This window comes from Crocodylus siamensis, chromosome 11 (genome assembly GCF_052110815.1).
Source record: "Crocodylus siamensis isolate JL-2025a chromosome 11, ASM5211081v1, whole genome shotgun sequence".
Lineage (NCBI taxonomy): Eukaryota > Metazoa > Chordata > Crocodylia > Crocodylidae > Crocodylus > Crocodylus siamensis.
The window spans coordinates 54,251,126-54,272,733 of NC_143405.1; positions in this window are offsets into that span (position 1 = coordinate 54,251,126).

A 21,608-nucleotide genomic window follows, 5' to 3' on the forward strand; every position below is an offset into this window, starting at 1 on the left:
AGACAATAAACTGAATATGAGCCAGCAGTATGCCCTTGTTGTGAAGAAGGCTAATGGCATACTGGGCTGCATTTATAGGAATGTTGTCAGCAGGTCAAGGGAAGTGCTTCTTCCCTCCAGTCAGCACTGGTGAGGCCACATCTGGAAAACTGTGTCCAGTTTTGGGCCTCCCACTACAGAAAGGATATGGACAAGTTGGAGAGAGTCCAATGAAGGGCAACAAAAATGGTTAGGGTTAGGGCATATGACTTATGAGGTGAAGTGGTGGGAACTGGGCTTATTTGGTTTGCACAAGAGAAGACTGAGGGGGAATTTAAGACCAGCCTTCAACTCATTGAAGGGGCGTTCCAAAGAGGATGGAGCTGGACTGTTCTCAGTGGTGGCAGATGACAGAAGCAGGAGCAACGGTCTCAAGTTTCAGCATGGGAAGTTTAGATTAGATGTTAGGAAAAATTCTCTCAGTAAGAGGGTAGTAAAGCACTGGAACAGGTTACCCAGAGAGTTGTGGACTCACCATCCTTGGAGGTTTTTAAGATCCGGTTAGACAAAGCTTTGGCTGGGACGATCTAGTTGGGGATGGTCCTGCTTTGAGCAGGGGGTTGGATTAGATGACCTCCTGTGGTCCGTTACAACCCTAATTTTCTATAATTGTAAGATTTTTCTATAATTCTATACATAATAGGAAATCTACTAATTTTTCGGTCCAGTCTGATTGTCACTTTTGGGGGCTGACGTATTACAATCAATAATAGTGCAATGATAGTAAATCATTTAACTGTATAGCTTAAAATGATCTTGTAAGTGACAAGACAACGGGTATAGGCCATGCAAAACAAGTATAACTCAAATAATTCCTGGAATCCTTTTTTAAAGATATTTTTTCATAATGTTTGCTCATAATTACATGACATTTTTAAGTAGATTTACTGCACAATTATAAGAGTACCTAATTAAAATAAGTCACTGTAATCAGTTAGGGTTCATTAGATATATATTAGCCAACTCTCCCAGCCAGTATTTTTGTGGACAATATTATAAAAGAAAATGAAATTATGCATAAGAAACAGATGCAGAAAATATATTAAAGCATGAGAGAGACACTAACTGAAGAGTTCATAGGTTTATGGGAAAAAAACACAAAATATAGTAAAAAAGAGCTTTAAAGAATAGCTTGTATATCAAGAAATAACTTTATACTTATTGTTTCCCTTATCTTTTAATATGATATGCTTAAAATCTGAAGATTAGACCAAAAAACAGATAAATGTTGTCTATCTTTCATTTTCAAATATGAAACAGGTATCTCAACCTTCTTCAACTTGAAAACATTGAATTAATTTCCCTAATAGCATATCTTCTTAGGTGATAGGGTAGTGTGTGTGAGTGAATGTGTGTGAGAGAGAGAGACAAGGCATTCATCTCAATATCTAAGGAATCTGTATTTTGTTTTATTTTCTCTGGAAATATTTCATTTGATTGTGTTACTCTTTATGGAAATTGACAGATCAAATTCAAATTGGCTGTCAACACAGCTATATGCACCTTTATAAATGATATTCAAACTTCAGTACTAGAAATGTGTAACTGCACATCACAAAGTAGAGCTTTCTTAATAGTCCTTGGGCTGACTATAAGGAAAACCACTGGTGATGTATATAGCTTTGTTGCTGATAAAAATGAAAGCGGGGTTGTGATCTTACTGATATCAAATATTTCAGATGCAGTAAGTGATTTGACATCAGCTATGCATTAATAATAATTATTACATTTCTGCAGTACTTTTTATACCACAATACTTGATCTCAATTCCCAATTACATTAATAGGAAAAGGTAAAGTCCTTTCCATCCAGCTTTAAATTGTCTTATGCACATCTTCCATGCCACTGCCGGGATTTCATGGAAGAGGTTCCCATACATGCTATGAGGTCAACAAACGTGGATATTCAGGCCACTCATCAGTATCTGAACTCGTGGCCAACTTGTGAAGGCACAATGTGAATCTCAAGCGCCCAAATTCAATGCTGAAATTGAGAAGCAGGCCAAATGCCAAAAAAATATTTGGGGTCCAAGGCCTTTCTTTGATCAAATGCTTACCATCACAGTCATACTCAATGGCTTTGTTCTTAAAAGAAAAAAAGGAGTTGGGCCACACATATACAGAGTCCTATTCACTCACTCAAGAAATATAGCTGTAGTCACAGTGGAATCAAGGGAACATTTACAAGGCACAGCAATCCTGCAGGATCGTTCAGGCAGAACGCCCTCCATTCTGCCCAGTAGAAATGTTTCAGGATTCTGGGAATAACAGCTACACACTTGCCAAAAGGATTGTTAGATTCTCCCGTAGTTTTATGATTCACTTCTTCACTGTGCAGCAGTCAACGAATGGGCATAATTCATCTCTTGTTATGCTTCCAGCTATATTTATTTGTCAAATGAGAGAAAAGCATGAACCCATCACATTTCAGAGTGCGATTTTATAGGAATTTTAGTGCTCATGAAAGGTATCAGAGGATAGCATACAAGCCCAAACACATATAATATAGTGCATAGCGATTCAAGTTCCCATACTCTGCTTTAAACCTTGAGCTAGTAGGATCATCCTTAAGCATTTATTTCCCTTAAATAAATACTAGGGAACCCCCGTCCCCGTTACTAGGACTCTGACAAGTAACGAGTTCATTGATGACACTAGAACCTGGGAGGGAAGGACCAATCAGGAGACCAGAAGAATCGTGCTGAGCCATATAAGCTCCCTCCCATGCAGGAAGAAGAGGGGAGGGGAGGTAGTCTGGCTCAGAGGTTCTCGGGGAGGGAGCTCCAGGACAAAGCAGTTGTGGGAGGCAAGCCGCTTGGTGCCTGGGCAGGAGTGGAGAGTGATAAGGACACAGCCAGGGAAACCCCCTAGCTGAAGGGGAATGTAATAATCTGGTGGATAAAAAGGATTTATTTTCACAGCCAGCAGGCTGCTGGTGTTTTGTGGACAACCGAAGGTTTGGGTTGTGGCTGTGATGGGACAGAGGAGCCACAGACGGGGGTGCTTGACAGCATCCTTCAATACAGGCATACCTCGGAGATATTGCGGGTTTGGTTCCAGACCACCGCAATAAAGCGAATATCGCAATAAAGCGAGTCACATGAATTTTCTGGTTTCCCAGTGCATATAAAAGTTATGTTTACACTGTACTGTAGTCTATTAAGTGTGCAATAGCATTATGTCTAAAAAAACAAAGTACATACACCTTAATTAAAAAATACTTTATTGCTAAAAAATGCTAACCGATGGAAAAATGGCCCTGATAGACTTGCTCGATGCAGGGTTGCCACAAACCTTCAATTTGTAAAAAACGCAATATCTGCGAAGCGCAATAAAGCAAAGCGCAATAAAACGAGGTATGCCTGTAGTAAGTGCCTGCGGTTAACCCCTTAAGAGAGAGAGATGGGAACTGTGACCGTGCAGGTGTGCCCCAGCCCCTAACAGGGCAACTGCTAGGAAGGATGGAGGAGCCCCAAAGACTGAGGTTTGCACAGAAGACCCAGTCAGAGGGCCAGAGAGTAAAAGGGGGTCAAGTTGTGGTCAAGTGAGACCCCAACAAGACCCTGAGACGTCACAAGGGCATCTCCTTAGAGAAGCAGTAGCATGAAGGGGAAAGCACACGCTGGAATAACAGGGCAGATGGAATAACAGGCCCCGCACCCTGCTAGGATTGTCCCTGACAACATCATATATGCCGTCCACTTTGGACAGCTGGGGCAATCCCGAATTGAAAGGATAAATGAACACTGATTTGACATCAGTTCCAGAAAAACACGAAAGCTTGTGGCAGAACGCTTTTGCCTCCCTCGCCAGTTTAGCACTGACCTCAGAGTGGCTGTTCTTAAATAGCAGCATTTTAAAAAAAAACAACTTGAACATGAAATTGCAGAACAAGACTGGATTATGTTAAACATGGTCTCAAGAGAGCCTCTGGATTCGTATCCATACTTAAACTAGGTTTTATTAGATCTTCTTACCTTAAGATCTTCAAAGCATAAACATTTTCTCCCTTTGTTCATGACATGCTGAGGCAGTCAAAACCAATTAAACTGCCTTCATTCCAATATCTGACAAAGTAGGCTGTTGCCCACAAAAGCTTATACCTCTCTGGACAAATTAGTCTATAAGGTGCCACCCTGTCCTGCCTTCTGCCTGACTTCGGCCTAACCCAGCTAACTATCTTTCCCAAATTAAACTAGAAAATGTTGCAGCATTGAGTAAAAAGAGCATTTCAGGCTAGCAAATAATAGATAAAAATGATGTTGATCATGCCTACACCACTTGCACATAACTGTAACATTTTAAATGGAGTTATCCCTGATTTCCATTGGCACGAAAGTGAGAAAAAAAATCAAAACAAATAAGTGCAGCATATATGGAAGTTTTCAGCTCTTGCCACAATATTACTTGACAGGAATTTTGCAGCTAAAATACAATACATTTTTTCCATTATTGCAGAGAACCAAGACGAAAAGGTGGCTTTTTTATTGACCTCAGGAAAAAAAAAATATTGCTGATCACTGTCTAAGGCAGCTGAAGCACAAGCCATTCTAGTTCCTTAGTTATTAAGAAAACCACCTTTTCCTTACTATTTTTCTGCTTCAAGCAATGGCTCAGCACAATGTAATAGTTTCTAGTTCTATAAATGAAAAAGTTCAGCGTGCTTTATTTTACTGGGGTGGGAAGTGCAGACTCCAAAACAGAAATGCTCCCATTGTCAGGGCATCATAACATTTGTCTGGTATGTGAAATGAAATACACACTTTTAAATGGCATTGCTAGGACATCCAGGAGCAGGAAACAAAGGTGCCCACTACTTAAGTATGACATAATGATAATGTACAGTGCAGTTCTTATAAATTAATAATTATAAAGCTTTTTTGTTACAAATGGAATGAAATGTATATGATCACTAGCCATGGACCAGATGTACAGCTCTGGATTATTGCACAAGTCTCAGGAACTCCTGGAGTGGAGAAAAGACAGCTCCAAGTTTCCTATCCAGGTGATTTTGGCCTGACTAGAGACTAATCCAGCTGTGTTAAATAAACAATGATGATTAGTAGACCACACTATGCACTAGCTTTGTAATTCCTGCCAGCCCTCCACCCAGCAGAATCCCTCAGCACATCTTTCAGATGCTTCAACCATCCAGAAATTCCCTCTATATCAAGGATCCATTCCTGACTTTAAAAATAGCTTCCCATCACCTTTCAGTCAACAGACTGGGGACCCAGCATCTGGCCTATGATTCTACTATTGGACCACAGCTTTTAGGGGGATTCTCCTTATTCAGTGATTAATACCACCAACTAAATCTGAGTTTCCCTTTTAATTTGAAAGTTGATGTGGATTAAATGCTCTCAGGAAAATATGTAGCAAGGAAAAGGAAGGGAAAATGATTTCCCTAATCTCAAAGAAATGACAGGCCGCATCCAGACCAGCATGGACGTGTGGTACGTGGCATTCCAGACCTGTCTGCGATGCCGCACACTGCACATGCAGGCGTTCTGCATGCTGCTACTTTGCCATGCAGCAAATGTGCAATGTGCAAGTGGTGTAGGCATGACAGATGTGGAGGGGGTTTAACCCCAGGAGATCCCAGGGTTAAAAAAAACCCGTGCCAAAAAGCGGGGCAGTGCACATAGTGGCAGCACACGCCACCCAAAACTGGAGCCTGGCTGGCTGGAGCCATGCTCCGGCTGCCGGCCAGGCTCCCCGCTGTAGAAGCGCCATGGCTGCAGCTTCCTGAGGCCCTTGGGATCCAAGGTAAAGCTGCTGGGGCAAGCACAATTGCTGGTCCCAGCCTCCTCTCCCCCACCTGGGGTAACCTGCTGCGTGCCAGAGGGAGTGTGGCTTGGGCATTCCCTGGGGACAAGTAATGGTGGCACAAGGTTTTGCTGATGCTAGATGTCCCTGGGGAAACAAACATCCATGCTCATGTGGACATGGGCCAATGTTTCAGTTCTGTGCCAAGACACTTAGAGAAACATTGTACTTAGCCACATCATACTGACCTAACAATGCACATTCTACAATGCATTAGCCTCAAAGGGCCTAATCCAGAGTTTGTTAGTCAGCAGGAGTCTGGTCATTGTCGCCAATGGGCTTTGGATCATGCACTTACAGTACACAAAGTGAGCTGCTTGTGAAAACAGAGCATGATTCATTACACCTCTATTATAAATTCTACTGTTTGGCCTTAACTGATCACCGGGCTCATCTCAGAACGTTACTGCTTACATGAGTGGTATAACAAGCAGAGTTGGGCCCCAGACAAGTCCTGCAGGAGAGCAGGGGGGGCACACCGTTCCCAGAGAGGTTCGTGAGAGGTTCGTGAGGTCAAGAGTCAGGTCAGGCAGGGCACACCTGGTTCCAAGAGTTGCGGGGGGAAGGAGGGTGCGGCAGCAGGAGTCTTACCCATGCCAGGAACTTCTAAACAGACCCTGGCTGAGCTGCTGCTGCCACTGCCATGTGTTCTGCTCTCTCCCCCACCCCAACCTATTCCCCCTGAGTATTGCTCTTCGGCAGCATCAGCTTGGACTGTTTTGGAGTTCTTGGCATGGGGATGCTACTGGGATGCAAACTCTGTGGGGTGAGGGGTGAGTCCAGCACCCATCCTACCTTAGCAACCTGGGGCAGGTGCCCCTCTTGCCCACCCCTCATTAAACTATTGGTTTATATGATTTTGATTTGTAACCCTGCAGAAAAGGACCTGATAGCTACAGTGGACAATAAGCTGAAGATGAGCCAACAGTGTGCCCTTGTTGCCAAGAAGGCTAATGGCATCCTGGGCTGCATTAGTAGGGCGGTATTGCCAGCAGATTGAGAGAAGTGATTATTCCCCTCTCTTCAACACTGATTAGGAGGTGGGGGTACATAACTTTTGAGGAGAGACTGAGAGAACTGGGCTTATTTAGTTTGGAGAAGAGAAGATTGGAGGGTGGGCAGGGGGATTATAGCAGCCTTCAGCTACCTGAAGGGAGGTTCCAAGGAGTATGGAGCTGGACTATTCTCAGTGGTGGAAGATGACAGAAGGGAAGTTTAGGTTAGATATTAGAAAAAACTCTCTCATGAGGAGGGTAGTAATGCACTGGTTGTGGAATCTCCATCCTTGGAGGTTTTTAAGACCTGGCTAAACAAAGCCTTAGATGATCTAGTTGGGGATGGTCCTGCTTTGAGCAGGGGGCTGGACCAGATGACCTCCTGAGGTCCCTTCCAACTCTAATTTTCTAAGATTCTATGATTTACAATTCTCACAGCCCCCCTTCACTCAGGCTATTGTCTGTAGCTTTTTTCCAAATATCCTTCTTAATTATCACCTCCTGGGCCTTTCCTGTGATATGCATAGGACTGTTTTGAAAGCTACTGGCTATTGTTTTTGCATTGCTGAATTCAGTAAAAATGTTGCCACTGACTTCTAGGGACATAGAGGCTATCCCTTGGAGCTACCTTGCATTATTAAAAAAAAATCTATATGTCAGGCTATCCACAAATGAGAAGAGGAATCTTTTACCTCTAAATGAGTTGTCTAATTCAGTGTAGGTCACAGTGAGTGCATCTACATGTGTGCACTTACTGTATAGAACCTGAAATTACTGTGCAGTATGGGCATGAGTCTACATGTGCACACCCATACTGCACAGTAAATATGGTGACTTGAGCATAAATTTGATACCTGCATCATGCAGGTATCAAATTTATGCCTGATTAGTTAGTGCACAGTAACGCACATGTAGACACCTTACTGTATAGTAACACTGTGTGTGTGGACTGACTAGGGACTACCTTCAGTCCCAGATCAGTCCACACACAGTGTTAATGCTCTTTAATGCCTGCATGTGTAGACACTGGCCTACTCCTGCTTCCTATGCAGTAACTTACTGCACAGTAAATTTAAACTGGCACATGCAGACACACCCAGTGACGTGAGACTAAACTGGCGGATTCATTCCTGATTCACACTGTAGAAAGGTCCCATAAAGACTGCTGCTGGTTGGTGTCTTTACTGAATCACTTCAGCATGAGCTGATCTAGGTCAAGGCCAATGAACCATATATACCTTGTACTTCAGAGGGAAAAAAAGATGCCAGTCTCCAGGGCAACCTTCCACCAACAATGATACAATCTGAAGCAAAAAATAGCAAAAATTTGCTATTGTACTAGGTTTAATTTTAAATATATTAGAACTCTTTGCTGGGGGAGTTCAATGAGAGTAACACATTTTTTTCTTTTAATTTCTGTAACAAAAGGAGAGATTCCCCCCACAGGTTTATGATCATATTGTGGGTTTTTTTATGGTCTCACTAATTAACAATTCCTACTGTTTCAGACTGTAGCTATACATAGATTCTCAAGACCAACATAATGAGAATTCCCATAGTAATATTGCCAATTAAAGCTTGATTTCCTGAAATATAATGTCAACAAGCTTCAGAAAGACTTTCTGAATTGCATTTTATTTATGGAAACCGCCTATTGCTCTTTTAGTCCACAGGATTATTTATGGTACTTGCCCACCCTCAGACAGAGGTTGAAACTTCCTTATTCTGGAGCTTCCACTGTCTCTCCTACAGATGTGGTTAGTAGGAATATGTGAAATGGGCCCTATTTGGTTTGGACTTGGATTCAGCCCAAATCAGGGACAGCGATTCGATTAATTGATTCAGATCACTGTCCTGATTCAATTTGGCCGAATCTGAAGATTTGATGCTGATTCAGTGAGCTGAAAGGGTATGGGAGGGGGCCCTCTGCATGTTCTCCGGTGCACCCAGAAGTGCTTCTGGTCGACCTCTGGGTCTGCTGACGAGTTTGCTGGGGACGCTCTATGCTTCTGTGGGACACTCCATGCGCCCCGGCACTGCAGTGTTCACAAGTCCCTGCTACCTAGAGGTATGTAGAAAAAATATTTAAAGCTGTCTCTATGTCTGAATCTCCGAACCTTTCCAAATCTCTTTGAATCGATTTGGAGGGTTCCAATTCGATTTGGAGAGATTAAAGGGTCCTCTGATTTGATTTGGATTTGAAGATTCAGCCACTGAATCAGGATGAATCTCTGCTGAATCAAATCAGGGACCAAAGCTTCACACAGCCCTAGTGGTTAGCTGTGTTAGTCTGAAGGCAAGCAGAAAGCAGAGCAGGGCAGCATTCACTTCATCTGTTGTGGCAAGCTGTTGTCTACAAGCTCATGTCTCTCTGAACCAGTTAGTTGCTAAGTTACTACCCTGCCATACTTTCTTAACGGTCTCTCCTAGTACTGGATCAACAAACACTGTGAAAAATGAATTTGCAGAGATTTAGAGACTGAACCTGTAGCGTGCCTAGCCATGGATTATAAAATGAATGAATGACTAGCCTTTAATAAGGCTGAGCCAGAATTCAAGTTGTACTTCTAGAGCACGGGGGGTTGTGAATATTTTTGCCCTATTTTACCTTTTGACTCCTGTTTTGTACTCTGGGTTTCAATGAAAATTAAAATGTAAAGCAAGCCTTAGATGAAATCAATAAAATGATGTCCACCTTAAATTATAAATTTGGTCAGGATCACTTGACACAGATTATCAGCAGAGCTGAACAGATCACCCCTAGAACTAGTCTCTCGTGAGAAATTCTAATATTTCAATATTTATGTCCAGAATCAGAAAAAAATGTTGAAATATCAACTGTGTGGAATGAAATGTTTCAACAAAGTTTCATTTTTGAAATGGCTAAAGAGTTTGTTTTAAAGAGCAGTGAGTTCTGGGGCTTTTCCCATTTTTTTTTCCTTTAAGGGCTGCAGCTGGCCTGGGGGGGTCACCTGTGGAAAGGGTTGGGGGAGTGAGGGTGGGGTAGGGGGGCTCGTGGCAGAGTGGGGCATCGGGAATTGCCCCCCTCCACCCAACAGCACCTGGTGAGTGGGACTTGTTTTTTAAAGCACCAGGAGCTGGCAGGGCAGCCATGGGGGGGGGGTGCAGCAGTCAGGGGTCAGGGAGGCTAGGGGAGCAGGCAGGGGCTGGCAGGGGTCCCCCCATGGTCCCCTCCCCCAGCCCCCTCTCTCCCACCTGCTACTTACCAGCTCCAAGTCCAGCTGCAGCTCCCTGCTGTAGCCACCAGGGACTGTCCGAATCACCAAAGCTTTCCAAAACTTTTCTGAAGATTTGGAGAGATTTGAATTAATTCAGACCTTCTAATTGGTCCCCCGATTCAGATTTGGAGATTTGGCCACCAAATCAGGCCAAATCTCCTCCAAATCAAATCAGCACCCGATGCTTAGCACAGCCCTAATGAATACCATTATCGTGGCAATGCTAGTGTTCGATTTTGCTCTTAAAATCGTATGTCAGTCTCAATATTCAACCTGCAACAGATTAATCAATGAATAGTAACAGATACTGTGAGAAGCAGTGTATTTTAGCTCAGATGCAACTACTACACTAATCCAGCTACACAGTGGGCATGTCTATGTGGGCTTTTAAGTGTGACTAAATTTAACGTGCATTTAGCTAATGCACATTAAGTGATTTTTGACAGGTTTCTACCCATGCAGAGACTTGGCACTAACGTTAGTGCCAAGTCCCTGCAGCCCTACCATGAGCCCCTAGTGGTTAGGCAGATGCAGCACTAAAGTGAGTCCTGGCTTGCGTCACCCATGCATTAAGGCGCTTTAACTAATAGCGCCTAAATTTGATGCCTTCATTTGCATATCAAATTGAGGTGCAATTAGCCTAATTCTGCCCTTTTTGAGTGTTCATTAAGGGTCTGCACAGCTAGACATGCGCCAGTAACATGCATTAAATTAGGCTAATGTGTATTAACATGCCTCATGTAGACGCACCCTATCTCCAGTATGTTAGTTAGCTCAGGTAGGTTTGTAGAACACTAAGTCTGGCAATCCTGAGCCCATGTGTACCTTCAAGATATATGTTCTGCCTCCTTGGTCCTGTTTTGCATAAGCCAAGTCCTAAGCTTTAGGGTAGCTGTGAGTATGCACCCAGACCCACTCTTGCTATCAGGTCTGCTAACTGGCACATGCTCAAGGATGCTTTAAATCAAGTTCCTGAGACATGTTTCTCTGTTTCTCTTTGATTTCCAGATCATGTCTTTGTAGCCTATTATGCAAATAGTCTGCAGCCTTAGGGAAGCTGAACTGCATAGTCCTTTCTGCTTTGATGGCTGAAGTCTGCTTATCCCTCTCCTTAGCCTCTTGGTGTTCTCTTTCTCTCACTTTACCAAGGACGAAGCAGCAGCATCTGCAACATATAAGGAAAGTAAAAAAAGATATCCTTGGAAAAGGAGATGGCTAAGATACAACAGGCATAGTATAACCTCACTACAATTAAAGTTCCTAATTCATCTAAAATCAGATCTTTTCAGCATGATTGCCAACTCACATACCTGTAATGGGAAGTGGGGGATCAGTTCTCATTTCTGCTCATACTTGCTGGGCCCACAGAAACTAAGATGAAGGTCACATCACACTGTATAGGTATCTGCTGTTCCCTGAAAAGTTCTTGAATGCTTGATGACCCTAGAATTCAAGGGAGATGCTCAGGATTTCTCATCAATCCTGGAGGATGTTTTGTTTTTATAAAAGTTTCCTATTACATACTCAGCTCATACAGTTGAAGGGAATGTTCTGTATCTAACATTTTAAATGCAATTGATTCATAGCGAGGCAGCGTTCTCGCAGGCAGCGCAACTCTGCAAACAAAGTTCAGGCGCATGTACATGTCTGTATTAGTCAGCATTAATGTCTGCATAAGTTTACAGTGTTTTTTTCTTAAATAGCTCCTGAAACCAAGAGTTACAATCTTACCCACCAGCAGATATTTAATTCTCACTAAATATCATGCCATGCCCTAGATTGTGATCACTTTGCTGGGACCATCTGGCCTTCCAGATTCTCTGGCAATCTCACATGGGCGCATGCAAAATCATCTGACGTACAAGAGTGAATTGAGGGAAAGGGTATGTTCTAACCACAAAATATGATTTTGGTCTTTGGAGCTAGCTGAAGGGTTTTTTTTAAACAATACTTTTTTAGTAGGAAAAAAAGTAAGTTTTTTCCATGCAAACCTGTCAACACTGTAGAGATGTCTCATATTTAGTACTTTCCCCAATCCTTCCCTCCAAAATGTATTTTAAACATTTTAAATGTTTTTTGAGCTTTGTTTACTCAATTAATTGGTTAGACTTAAACAAAAAGACATATTATACGATACGTAAATCCAACCCAATTTAAATAAAATTGCTATTATGAAATTTCCACTACCAGACATGCAAAGTACTTCCAATCTATTTACCAAAATTATCTGAAAGGTAACTAAAAAGTCACATAAACTGTGGATGTTCATGGATATTTATGAAGACAGACAAAATCAAATAAATTATTTTCTGCATATTACTCATTCAACTCTATTTCCACTTCATTGCTGACGTGGGTTAATGAATGCTAGGAGTTATTAACCTTATATGAATATTCAATCTATGCTAGTTCATTGTAAGTTTTCAGATGGAAAAGCCAACATATCACCGGATGGTGAGCAATTTAATGGGAGACAAATATATGACGAAATGTAATCTGTAGTACACCTGCCATTTAAAGACATCACATGTATATGCAACGTTGTAAAAAGAGTTCCCTGCTGAAAATTTTAAGCAACAGGAAGTTGTTAGTCCAATAAAATCTCCTAGAATAGTCAATCACGTGTGGAGCATGACCTGTGGAGATACATATGCCTCTCCATGGAGTTCATCACACGTCTGCTGCTTTGTAAGTTATAAATAGTAATGCCTGTGAGAAAAAAAACCCTAAAAAAAGTCCATGTTTGGTAGGCTTGTTTTGCTAATTTTCACCTTCAGTGAGGAGTTGCTTGCCAGGGAAAATGCTTCTATGCTTAGCAAAAATAAAATGTGTGAATCACTGGGGAGGTGGGGTGCTGAAGGTCACCAAACATCCTCTCAATGCCATCATACATTTTATTTTATAGTCCTGGGTACTGAATTCATGTACACATTCAGCAGCTTTTATCTTCACAATAGGTAGAGATTTTGGTGAAGGTGAGACTTTATGTTTCCCAGAGAAAAATCAAGAAGAAATGACAAAAATGATGCTCAGAGCCAAAAACTGACTATAAACAAAGGACTTGCCAGAGCCTAGATCAGTTATCCCATTGCCTTATCTCTTGACAGTAAATATTGTCTCGGAAGATTCAAGGATCCCCAAATGGGCAAACATGGAGAAAAATATCTGTGCAGGAAATTGATTCTGATTAGTCATTTAGAGGCTGGCTTGTATCCCTTATTGATTTAACTGAACTAGAAGATCAGGGCAGCCTTTTCTATAGTATATCCCACTTCCCAGTGTGTCTGCACATATGAAGCCCTCTTTTCAGCCAGTTTGAGCCTATAAATGAGTCCAAAGCAAAATTAAAGTGATATACCCTGGTAGACAGGCACACACGAGAGTCATTATTATGTCAACAGGTCTTTCAAGGGTTCTAAAAGACCCACGTTTAAAGAAGGGGAAGTAATCATTCAAAATGTAGTTTAATATTACTTTGAGCTTTAACCTTTGTACCTTTCCCCCCAAAACAGACTCTTTTTCTTACTGGACACTGTAGTTAAGGACACATCCAGGGTCCAGGGTTTTATTACTGGAATAGGAAACCAAAGTAGAGGCAGTAGGATTAACTTTTTAACTGGTTTTTCAGTGAACCTTGTTAAAACAGTCTCAGTGCTATAGGAGTAAACCACTTTTCTAGGCTCCCTTGAAAATTGTAGCCATATCTAGTTAGGGACAGCTACCGTGCAGCATGTTTATGGCTCCATAATAGAGAGCATCCTGTATACAAAATAAAAAGAAGGCCTTCAAGTACTGCATTCATAAAAGCAGACCATTAATAAGAGTCACATAAAATTCAGAACTTCCTCCCTCAAAATATCATAAAGGAAGATGGAGTGAATCACTTCAAAAGCCAGCTGAGCAATCAGTGTAACAGTGACCAGAAATGCCATCCTATATTATATAGCAGAATTTCTTATCTGTGTACTTATTCCCCAAGACTAGAACTGCTGCTCTCAGAAAGAGGCTTTGTAATATGATAATATTTAAATGGCATGGTGTTTTTACATTATGAACAAAATATTTGGTGATAGTTACAGAAGCTTGTCCTGATCCATTCTTTCTACAAAAAAGGTAGAAAGGGTATCAAAGGCATCTGATTCTGCCCTCTCCCACCCTCCACCCCTAAAAGGATCCCAGAAGCATTTTGTTTTACCTTAACATCCACAATGGATCAGTTGCAGCAACCTGTGGCATTATTGTCTGTTCCTGACCATGTACTAACTGTAGGAAATGTTGGTGCTTTGACCTGATGATGTGCACTTCTCACACAAGCCTTCATCAAAACAGGCAAATTTTCTTGTGTGTGACACCACCGAGTTGGCTTGTTTGTGCTCAGTTTGTTCAGCACCCACGCTTGCAAGCTGCACCTGCATAGAAAGTAAGTGCCAAATATTAAGGGGTTTTCATAAGCAGAAACATGGACAACTTACGCACATCAAGAGAAAAGTTTCAACAGCTTCCACCTGCACTGTTTACACTGCATGTGTAACAGCAAATTGCAAGATAAAGTTACCAAGGCAGAGGTTCTTCAAAGGATAAATTTACCCGGTGTGACAGCCCTACTCAGACAGAGATGACTGCATTGGTTAGGCCATCTGAGTATGCTGAAAGATGGAAGTATACACAAGAATATGCTATATGTGGAATTATTGGAGGGAAGAAGAACACCAGGACGCCCCAAGTTTCGCTATACACATGCAAGTGAGATACGAGGACATTTCGAATTGATCCTTGCCAATGGGAAACCTTGGCAAGCAATCAGAACAAATGGCATCATCATCTCCACCAGGGCATTAAAGGCCATGACAGGAATTGGCTCCAACAGCTTGAAGAGAAAAGAGGCCATAGGAAGCAAGCAGCTCCAGAACCACCCAGCTGTGACACATACATTTGCAACCACTGCCAGAGATCATGGATTATTCCAGTAAAACGAGACATTGCAAATCATCTACATCATAGGTTCTCTCACAGATGAAAGGATACCATAAATGTCTCAAATAATCATGGCTGTATGCCATCACAGGGATTCTAGTTGATCATACCTATTTAGCTCATAATAGTGAACAAATCTGGAGGCCAAAAGTGCCTGCTACACTGTTTCACTATTGCCTACATCTCTCCAATGCAACCAGTCTGGAAAAAAAAATGTGTGTTTTTTTTTTAACTTGGGAAATGGGGAGAAGAATTAACAGGGCTTACATATATCAGGAGGTCCTGGATAATGCAAATAAGTTTGATTGGGATTTGATCTATAGCAGTGGTCACCAAGGAGTCGATTGCAATTGACTGATCACAGAGCCTCTTTCAGTCGATCTGAGGCTGGGGGAGCTGAGCACACATGCATACATGCACACATACCCAGCCCAGCAGGTCAGTCTGTGGGGGAGGGAATGGGCAGGGCCAGATCAAGTCCTCCACGGTGAGGAATGGAGTGTGGCACAGGGAGGAGCAGGGGTAAGGTGAGTGGGGCCCTGGCCAGGCCAGGTGGTGGGAGGATCCAAGTCCTGGGAGCTTTTCCAGAGGTGTGCGTGTTGCAGGAGGGCTCCCAACACTGTGCACACCTCAGTGGAGGCCCAGGGGGCATGTGCCCCCATGATCTTTATGTAGGACAGAGGCAGCTGCCACTGCACGCTTGGCTTTGCACCCTAAGCCCCGCTGCAACTGGCCCCAGAATGGCATGAAGCCATATGTGTGCCACCACTCCCAAACCAGCAAAGCCCAGTGCACAGCAGCAGCTGCTTCCATCCCATGCACAGACTGGGGGAGCATGTGCCCCCCCACAAATGTGAGGTACCACAGGCAGCTGCAGCAGGGGTGGGGAAGGGTGTGCACGCAGCAGTGACAAAGGGAGTGGGGCTGTGGGAGATGCTGTACAGCTGGAGTGGGGCACAGGATGGAGCCATGAGTGGCTCATCCAGGGGGCATGGACAGGGGGTGGCATGCACCCTGGAGAGGGCTTGGGGGTCATGTGCCTAGGATCTGCATGCAGGGAGGGCTGAATGCCACTGTGGGCTGAGGCTAGGATGATGCTGGACTTTTTCCAGCAGGGGGACTGGGCCGGGCTGCACTCAGGGTGGGCAGCGGTAACAGCACTGGGAGTGGGGCTATGGGGGCAGCTGTTGCCACAAAAAAAATTGCCATAGCTACCCAACTCCCCTTCCCAGCACCAGAAGCATAGTGTGGCTCAACCCCAGCACCACGAAAAGCCCGGTGCACCCCCCCCATGTCAGAGGCCCCCCAGACAAGCCACTTGCAGCTCCATCCTGCACCCTTCCCCACCTGTGCAGGGCCTACCCCTGCTCCAGGCCCTACTCCTTCCCTCACTGCTATGGGGGATGGGAAAGGTCAAGGCCCCAGAGGTGAGGGAGGAAGTGGGGCACAAACAGGGGATGGGGTAAGTGGGGCCCTGGCCGGGCTGGTGTTGGGAAAAGTGGAGGCCTGGGGCCCAACTCACCCCAGCCCCTCCTCTTGCCTGTGTCCCATTCCCTCCCTTACTGCAGGAGTCTCAATCTGTCCCCCACAACAGTCCTTTCCCATCCCTCCACTCCTTCCCCAACAGACTTACCCTGCTGGGGGGACACCCCCCAAATAATTTTTTCTCTCTCCATCTGATCTACCTCGCCTTCCCCCCCACAGACTGACTTGCTGGTGGAGGGAGGAAGGGTGGTGCATGGTAGATCCTGGGTTGCTTTTTAATTCCAAAAGTGATCTCCTAGTTAAAAATGTTGGAGACCACTGATCTACATACAGCAACTAGTCCTTCCTCGTGTTATTCTACAGGCAGTGGCAAAGTAATCTGAGTGCTGGATGAGTCAGTGCATCATCTAGGCTTACTCTGAACTGTACTGTATGGCTTGGAATGCCAGCATCTAGTTTATACTTGCACTCTCACAAGGTTTTCCAAAAAAGGTAGATGAGGATGATGGAAGCCTCAGAAGAGAAAGAATATTGAGTCTTAATTTATCCTAAGGAGCAACAAAGGTAAGTACAAGTAGACATGCTTGTGCTATTCAATTCATTTTTATTAGACAGCTTCAGAGATTTCCCTCTCCTCCTTCTCTCATGGGAATTGCTGTTCAGTCAGTATGTGCTCAATTGAGTTCATTTAAGGAAATATCTATGGACTGTCTCTTACACATGGACAGATCTAGATAAGAGGTTATTTTCAGAAACATAATAGCTATCTTTTCATAGCCCTGATCTGGAGACTAGTTAAAGCCATGCCAAGCAGTCTGAAGGAGGATGGAAGCCGGGGGGTTGCAGGAGGGAGAATCAGATTATCCCTTATCCAGATATAACCGAAGAAGCATTAAAAAGAGTCTACATCCAGAACCACAGAGAAGTTGTGACTTCCTCTTCAGTTTATGCTGCTCTCAAAGCAGCTATCAGCTTAAATATTTCAAAAAGGACAGTGAATAATTCTTGGGTGAAGTGATTACTTACTAATAATGGCTGGACTGGGAACCTAAATACCTCAGTACACATCTCTACTTAAGAATGCAAAATGGACCCAATTTACCAGCTATTTGTGACCTTAATTGTGACTAACAGAGATAACAGGCTTACAAAAGAGTAGTTTTTAAAGTGCTTCTTGTTGAACTTTGAGGTCAGACATGTAAACCTCAAAGAATCATGCAAGGGGATTTTAAACAGATTACTTCTCTTATTAACAAGAGTGAAAACAAGACAAACAAAGCACAAAAACAATGGCATCAAATACCAAGCTGGGAGTCAGAGCTCTCTCTCTCACATACACACACATGCATAGTTTTACCAAGGAATTTTAAAATACATAAGCATTTCCCTGTAATACGATGCTAGATTTGTGTTAGCTAATGAAATGAGATAATGAGATGAGAGTACAAACTGCTGTTATTTTAGATTAATAATGCTAGAAATTGCCGCTAAATTCTAGTTAAAGTTTTCAACTGGGTTGATGTTTTGTACTTACTAACATTGAAAAGACTCAGTTAATTGCATATCTGAAGTTTTAACTATTATCAATTATTACTAAGTTGTTATGTAACATGGATTAGTAAGACAACAATCTAAAACTATACATTGTACATATCACTTGAGAAAACGAGGCAAAATTCAGTGTTCACCTCTGAGACTACTCAGGCACTAAAATTTTATCTAAACAAACTGTTGCTTTATTCACTGTCATTATGCTTTTTAAAATTCCATTTAATGCAGACTGCACCAGAATTGTGCAAAGCTATGCCATGGCCACACTGTGAGAAACACATATGTGAAATGTGACCATGCTGAGAAATATCAATATATTATCATGCTCACAATACAGTTGCGATCACTACTCCCATTCTCAAATTGCTTGTGTACGCAATATAGAAAATGAGATCAGATGCAAGGATGTTCATCAAGAATATGCATTTTTAGTGATGATAGCACAAACTGTGATTTTTTTTTCAGTAGAAGTATTTGTGCTGAAAAACTACATTCTTAAGTTAATACTTATCCAGTCAAGGTGGAGGAATGCACATAGATCTAGTCATATGATTTTGAAGAGAAAATGGCTGAAGCAAATTGCTCATTCAGTCAGCATGTGCATAATTGACAAGCCATGCGATAGCATCCTCAGTGGCCACGTGCTGTTCCTGTAGTCCACTGCTGAACTCAGTCAGCAGGCAGTCATTGACAATACATGACATGGTATTTGTTTTGTCACAGTTACAGTGTGGATTGTCACGAAGATACCAACAGTGGAGGTTGGCTGCACACAGAACTTGCCCAGTCTAGAACCTATTCAAGCAAGGCCCACTGACAACATGGCAGGTTGAAGCCAGGTGGGCAGACTGTAGGCTCTGTGATAAGGAACTTGTTTGGTGCTAATGTCAGCCTCCATTCCTCACATCAGAGGGTCTCTACCATATGGTCCTGGTGTGGCAGTCTGGACCACAGTGGGTGTCATGATGGTAGATGTGTAGCAGGTGGATTGTCATAATGCAGCAGGCATGGATTGGTATAGCTCTTCTCCAGTAGCTTGCTAGTTGCAACTTCCCATGGATATGAGGGGAACAATGTTGCTCAGGACTGGGAGCTGTGATAGAGGGTTTGGTCGAGGAGTTCCCAAGATGATGTGCATCATTGAATGTAGCTGTACATCAGTGAGGTTGGTGTGTAATGACTGGTTCCAGACTGGTGGGCAGTAGTCGGCAACAGAATACAAGATGGCAAGAGCCAACATCCTTAGATTGAGGCTCTTGTGCCCCATGATGATCCAGCCAGCTTGTTAAGGAGGTTTTTCCATGTCTTAACTTTCATTGCTGTCTTTTTCAAGTGTTCAAGCTCAATGTTCGGTCTAGCTTTATACCCAGGTAGGCAGGTTGTGCTTCATGCACCAGCCTCTGACCATTCATGTTGAGCTCCTGGGCAGCATTGGCATTATGTAGGTGGAAAATGCTGGAAACTGTCTTACTGATCCATGGCTGGAGGTGCCAAGTCTTGCAGTAGTCAACCACTTCTGCAATTTCACTGTTCAGAGTACAGAAAAAGTTCGGGCCTGGAATCCACAACAGATGTCATCCACATAAATGAATTTCCATAATTGAGTTTGTGGTAGGTCACTGCTGTAGAGGTTGTACAAGGTTGGAGCAAGCACAGATCCCTGAGGCAGTCCATTGGTCTGTCTTCTCCAAGTACTTGTCTTCTTACCCATGTGCACCCTGAACCACCTATAGCAAAGAAGCAGTTCAACAACATTAGTCACTCATACATGTAAGACTCTTGCTATTTTTATGAGCAGACCAGTGCACCAAACAATATTGTATGCTGCTGTGAGGTCAAGGAAAACAGTGCCTGTCTTGAGGTTCCTTTGAAAACCATTTTCAATGAGTGTTGTAAGTGCAAGTACTTGGTCACATGTACTTCAATCTTGTTGGAAACCTTGATTGATACTCAGGATCAATACCCCTCCACTCCCCAGCCACACTGCTCATTGTAGAAGCTTCACACATATCCACAATAAATGTATCTTTACCCAACTTCTTTGTCTATTCTTCTTCCTTGCTCACCTGTCATGCCTTTGATATTATGAAAAACAAAGAAAGAAAATAGATACCGGGAGGTAAGACTTTCTGCTTAATTAATATTCACGTAATGAACACGGGTCTTTTCATGGGGCTCCTCAGTTCCTATACCTTGTCCTTAACCACACCACAGATGTTCTAGGCATATGACCTCTCTGGGCTTTCTCTCATGATCCATGAGATTCAGGAGTGCAACCCTTTTCCTTCTTCTATATTCACTTATTTTCCCAATCTCTCTTCAACAACTTTTCCCAAACTCAGGCCTTGGAATCTCACTGGAGGCTCCTTATTTTTTCAGCAGTTTTCCCCCACAATCTTTTGTTACCACCGACGACTCATCCATCTGCTCTTGCTTTTTATCAGTTAATTGTCACTGGCTCTTATCTTCACAAGGTGCTCAGCTTATCAATCAGCCCCGCATGGCAGTTTTGATGACAAACTGTCTCATTTAGATTAAGTTCCCTGGATCCTTCCTTCTCTCCAGGGGACCTCACTAGGCAAGGGGATGTCTGCCTTCAAGTTTCCCCGTCCAACAAACCCTTTTTCTTTTTTCTTTTCCCTCTTTTAGGCAGTGTAGGCAATGTAAACTGCATTCACTGAAGTGTTGCTCTCACCCCACGTTAGAGATGTCCACATTGCTTCTTCATTCAAAGTACGTATCCTCCTCCTTCTCAGTTACCTCTGTCTTCCCAAGTAGCCTGGGATCTTGAGTGTAATTCCGCATCTCTGGACAGTATGCACAAGCTATTGCTCTTCTGTGCTCCCCTCTCCATGGCAGCTTGTCCTCTAGACCTGCTCAGTTTTTAACTTCTGGGTTTCCTCTCAGAGCTATTGAGAGCTGGTACTGCTCTTACGTGTTCCTCTGCTGCTGGCAGCATGGAAGACACTCCCAGACACCTGTGCTCCTGACAGCACATGCCATTTCACTCCTTTAATTGATTCACCCAATGCAGGTAAGTTTCCCTGCTCCGGCACGTGACAGATACAGCTTCCTTAATTGTAACGGGCACCGAGGTATGTGCCCTGTTACACTCATTAAACAAGGAAAATCAAGTTTATTCACAGAGGTCATTGTGCACATTATTCTAAATCGGGGTGGCCAATCTGTGACACATGTGCAGCCTTTGTGAAATGCACAGATCAGGGAGGGGACAGGCAACATAGCAGCAGATAGTGCAGGAAGCAGAAAGTACAACAGCAGATTGGCCAGGAAATACAGGGTAGGAAGCAGAAAGCAGAGCAGAAGATCAGGCAGAGGAAGGTGCTTGTAGTGGCATTGGGGGAAGGTATGGGGCTAATTTGTGGCACACCTACCAAAAATGCATAATTTCCAGAGAATGATGGTATTTTTGAGAGCCATTAATGAACAGGAAGAGACAAAATTAATTGAATGAGTTATTAGGAATTACTGGCTGA